We start from the raw sequence: 5,937 nt of genomic DNA on the forward strand, positions 1-5,937 counted from the left end.
ATATATCTTTCATTGTCTTCTGATTGGTTTGTAAATGACTTGGTATTTTTAATACTTGATCTAGACTAAAACTTCTGTCTTGCCCAGAAATTCGTTTTGCTTCCTGTCCATATCGCAAAAGGTGTTATCCACTTGTGTTGACTCAAAGTAAAATGGCTGTCAGCTTTCCTTGTATTTCCTTAAGATTTATGAAAAGCTCTTCTCTACTTTGGTTTTTACTTGAACCTAATTGGTTTCTGCTATTAAGTCAAGACTGCCTTTAGTCAGAGTTGAATCTTGAGGTTAATCCTGTCTTTGTATGGAGTCAGAAAGAAATAAACACAAGATTTTCTTATAGAAATATGTTCTATATTGCTCCTTTTCAGTCATGGGTTTTTACAAATGTATTGGAGGCTTTGACCTTGGTATGTCCTCTCAGGATGCAGTCTTTGGTGCTGTTACTGCATTGGGAAAGTGTCAGGTCACCTTAGAGGATATTTTGCTGGTTTTCTCCCCTTCACTTGCGGGTTTTTCGATGGCTTTATTATATCCTAGTTTTGCAGAGTTAATTCATAGCTGCTTACAGTAAATCAGAATAATATCTAAGTGTTTCTTTTTAGTTATGGACTAGAAATGTAGATTTTATGCCTCTTCATCACTTGACAAATATTGGAAGAGTCTCTGCCATGCTTTGCTTTTGGCTTACAAGACAACGTATCTTATAGCTCCAATGTCAAACCCACATAAGGACGTTGCCCTTCGCCTCTCTGAGGTCTTGACCTGAGCAGTGATGGCCCAGTGGGCACCCTCGTACGATGTGTCATACTGTTTGTAGCGTTGTCCTAAATATGAATTCAGGGTTGGTGGCTAATCTCCATTTGTGTTAGTTATCTCCAACTTTGCCCACTTTCGCCCTTGCTCTGTTCAGGGTTACCCAGTCCTTCCTGGTGAGGGTTGTTTCGCTGGACAGGCCTTTGTTTGGGCTGGGCAACACCTCATTGGATGGCCATTGGTCGCTTCCCCACACTTCTCTAGCCTGTGAGCAGCTGATCGTTTTGGTTCTTGTCCATCCACTGTTGCAAAGCTTTTGTGGGATTTCAGTCTTCACCTTCTTCGTGGTGATTGGACACTGGATGCCTGGGGTCATTAATTTGTTTATTCTATTCAGTTTCTGCTAGCATTTCTTGTCGGGTGGTAGGATACTGGCTGTTTTACGTAAAGATCGTAAAGGGGTTGATTTTACGGTGCCAGTAATAATCCAACTGGACTTACTTAGTTCTGGGTCTACCTTATGCGCATGGCATGATCTTGGCCCACACTTATGCTCAGTACTCCACAGTAGAGTAACAGAGTGGCAGGGCTTTTTGTCTCAGAGTCTCAGGGTTTGTTCTTCTGTAGCTGGTGTTGGCGAATTTGCTGAGGAGGCTGTTCCTAGTTGCTACTTTATGTTTGCTATTGTTTGTGTGCTCTTTAAAGGAGAGCGTTCTGTCAAGGGTGACACCTAGGAAGACTGGGTAGGTGTGATTGTCCAGTTGTTTGTCGCCAAATTTGATCTTTGGCTTTCTGTTTGCTTCCATGCAGGTTAAACTTTTGTCTTACTGTAAATGATGAAGAAGACCTTCTATTCAGTCATGCTAATAAGGTTGACTGTGATGTTAACTGCTACATTACTTGCAGTCAGGCTCTTCGATTCTTGGTATTTGTATATACCAGAGAATAAAGTCTGCTTTAACCTTTTTGTCAGCTTGGGTTTTATTAAGTGACACGTTCCCGTCATTTTCCTTTGGATTTGCCTACAATTGTCCTCACAATCTTGGTCTATGTCTAGCGAGTCTGGTTGGAGGTTCGTTGCCCAATACCCATACACCTTTGTGTGTGCTAGATCTGAGGCGCACTGAAGTTGTCTTGCTTGTTGAATAAAACCATATATCGCATATTAATTGATCCTCTTTTGTTTTTTCTCTACATTTGATATTTCCCCATTTTACCCTGGTGCAATTTGGCCCAAACTCCTAAATCCAGATCTCATTGGTGCAAGACTGAAGCTTGTTCTTACACCAAGATAGGAGTAAAGGATTTTTCAATCTTGTTATATTCTCATTGTTTCTACAATGTTGACATCAAATTGATTTGGATGATCTCTGCGTATTTTATCTGCTAGTGGAGACAGGGACTTTGGCATTTCCTCATGAATAGAAATGACTTGGAGATGACTTAGAAAAGGACTTATGATATTGCCTTATTGAGAGCCTGAATAGAAATCTGTTATTGAGTCTTGGCACAATTATTACCAATTGATTAGTCGTGTTCGTGGGACTTTATCATCCTCTGGTTTATATCCTCACCCAAATTGGTTGCTGTTCCTTTTGCACCATTGGTGATATTTTGTCTGTTTAATGAAGTTTGATGAATATTGTAGAAATAAAGAGATGATTTGCTTCATTCCTAGAAAGTTTACTCGCACAGATAGAGGATTTTGTCTTGAAATTTGTCCTCCTCCTTGTTTGGAATTTGCCGTTGTGTCAGCCAGTTGAAATGAAGATCATTGAAAGATATCCAAACCGATACAATATCAAGAACAATCAGAAATTTCAAGACGGCCATTTGTTAAAACCGCATAATTGGAAAGGGACATTATAAATAAATCTCGCCTTTTGGTTAACAGAACAAGCTGGAAATAACTTTATTATGTACAGATAGTTTGATATTACGTAAAGGTCAGGCAGTAATTTGCCCGCCCAGGAAGGTATCCGACTGGTGTCTTATGGTATTTAAGGCTACCTTAGTACCTTAAGCACGTCTCTCGTAGCCTTGCTTGGGCGGGCACGCTGCCTGTGCTATCTCGTCTGTTCGGGGGAATGCAACGCTAGTTCGATCCGGCGTCTCGCTGGGGTGAGTTTAGCGGACGTCGGGGCAGTACCCCGGACAGATGTCACCCCCTTTTCCAAAGTCTTTCGCCCATCAGAGAAGCATTGTGTGTAAACGGTGTTTATCGGACGTGTGTTTGGTCCTACTGCTTTCTCGGAAGTTTTCTAAACCTGGTTTAATAAAATGCGCTCGAAACGAAGACTCGTGCGTTCGTTGGCGACTCGTTACATTTAAGTAAATTATAAATATCTGATCATTAATGAAGATTCATTTACATTTTTCAGTTTTTCATAATTCTTCTGATGCTATGATATGAATAATGTAGAATTCAGGTTAACTATTGTGTAATTCAATTGAATAAATACTTCATTTCACTATTCAATCGTTTGACTAAGCACACACTAAGTATTTCTTATTCAAGAGGAATGAAACCGGTCCATTTCATGAAAAGTAGTGAAATAAATAATTTCTTTTGTAATCCAAATATTTATTTGTAAATACATGGAAAAAATGTGTTTGAAGTTTGAGGTCACATTTATAATACATTCTTAGTTTGGTGAATTAAATTTTAATTGGAATTTATTATTTATACAATCATTTTTTTATATGAAAGGAATGTGGAACTTATGGCCAATTCTAATGCTTTGATATTCTATATTCTTAAACTGGACTTATTTTCTATGATATTGCATTACAGAAATTACAATATACAACAAAACTGAAATGACACCCCAAGTGTCTTATAGAGAGTACACCTTCTGATCACATGGTATAGGTACACGGATACTCATCTTGTGTAAACATACTTTCTGTTGACAGTATTCCATCTGACCGTGATGTAAAATGGAATTAATTTTGACTTTTTTTTTAAAGGAATATAAAATTGCTTTGTTAAAGATGGTGTTTGGCTTTGAATAGGTTAAAATTATAAATTTAATATCTTGTCATGATTTTATAAAGCAATTTTGCTTTAGTTTATTAAATGGAACTTTTGAAAATCAGTCGGTTAACCAAACTATAAATGTGACTTTATAATTTTCCCAACTAATTCTGGTTCAAGATGACCTCTTTAATTATGACATTTTAAATCACCTTTAAGAATTACATCTAAGAACTTTATATAAAGGATAAAATATGGCAGTTTCATCTCAAGTTATAATAAACTTCTTAATAACTTTGAGAAAACCAATTTCACTTTAACCAAAAATGGAAGACCTCTTAGTGGCAATTCTCCCATTAACCAAGGCAGTTGCCATATACCCAATTTCCCATTCAGATAAAAGGCACACAACACAATAGTCTCGGTAGTTTTCCGGCATTGTCTGCCTACTGAACGGATTCTCTGACCTGCAGGGCACCAAGGGAAGGTCGCCAAGTGCCTGCAAAGCCGTCCTGTGAGGTCAGCCCCTATTTTGGGGGGGACACTAATGTGTATGAAATAAAATAAAATTTAAAAATATATATTTTTGTACTTTGATTAAATAAAAGTATATCTTCAACTTCTGTTGATTAAATAAAAGTATATCTTCAACTTCTGTTGATTAAATAAAAGTATATCTTCAACTTCTGTATTTTATTAGTCCTTGTTTTGATTACATATTCTTACATAGTAATATTTTCCGTACATCATGATGCATTATTATGCAAGTAAAAGGCATAAAATATTAACCCAAAATATATCTTAGATGAATCATGGTTTAAGTTCATAAAAGAATGTATTTTGTAATTTGAGTTTAAATGTTCCTGGATTGTGGTGAACATACCACATCATTTTGAGGAGTACTGTCATCATTATGGACGTGTATTGGTCACTCGTAAGTGAATACACTAAGTCATTTGAGATATGCACTACTGTATAATACAACAGCTGTATAGCCTTCAGAGGTACTGTATTACTGATATATCAAACTATACATTTCCTTCTGTTTTTCTTTAATTTGTAACAATGTCGGAAACATTGTTACAGCTTAAAGAGAATAAGCAGGAGGAGATGTATAGGTTCATATCAGTAATACAGTACCTCTCACTTCTATACAGGTGTTGTATTATACAGTAGTGTATTTATAAAATGCCTTAAGAGAAGTTAAACCACTTACTAGTGACCAACACTCGACCAAAATGACGACAGTACCCCTCAAAAGGATGTGGTATGTTCACCACAATCCAGGAACATTTAAATGTTACAAAAATACATTTTTATGACCAAAAAACCATCATCATTTAATAGTTTAATAATTAATGAAAAATCATTAATTATAATTTCAAATTACAGTTTTGTGAAATTAAAAATTAATGCAAAATCATATTTTGAGAATCTCTAATTTGATTCCTTGCAACAATATAATAAATTAGTTGCTCAAATAACAAGAAATTATTTCAATGAAAATTATGAATATTAAGATAAATGTTCAGCTGAAAAACAAAGATTTTATATAAAAATGAAAAATATGAATAAAAGTTGCAAAGTAAAATCTACAGTAGTTCATTACGTTTGAAACAAAAATTATTCAGAATACAATATATTTTTTCAAATTGATGAAAGTGACAAATTTAATAGCTAAAAATTTGGTTGAAATGGACAACCTTTGTGGACTTGTCTGTCTCTCCTATCCCTTACTGTCTTAGTTGTCCAAGACTCAAGATATTATGCAAAAATTGCTCATTTAAAATAACTTTTTAAAAACATGAAATTCTTTTTAATCTTGATCTACATTGTTTTTAAAATCTCCAATTAAATATTCAATTCCTGTCTACATACATTATCCTCTCCAGTTAAATAAATTCAAATTTGTACAGATTATGATAAACAAAATTTAATATATAAAATATCTGGTGAAACATTTAATTAGATCTATAAGCAAATCAATCAAGGAAATAACTTTGTTCATATATTCTAAAAGTCAATTTTCATGGAATGTGTATATTTCCAGAAGGCTAAAAACACAGCCAGACCTTTGCTCAGACAGTATATATATATATATATATATATATATATATATATATATATATATATATATATATATATATATATAACATACATACCATTGACATCAACAATGGAAAAAAAAAAAAAAAAAAAAAGGGGGGGGG

The sequence above is a fragment of the Palaemon carinicauda genome, chromosome 3, assembly GCF_036898095.1.
Source record: "Palaemon carinicauda isolate YSFRI2023 chromosome 3, ASM3689809v2, whole genome shotgun sequence".
NCBI lineage: Eukaryota > Metazoa > Arthropoda > Malacostraca > Decapoda > Palaemonidae > Palaemon > Palaemon carinicauda.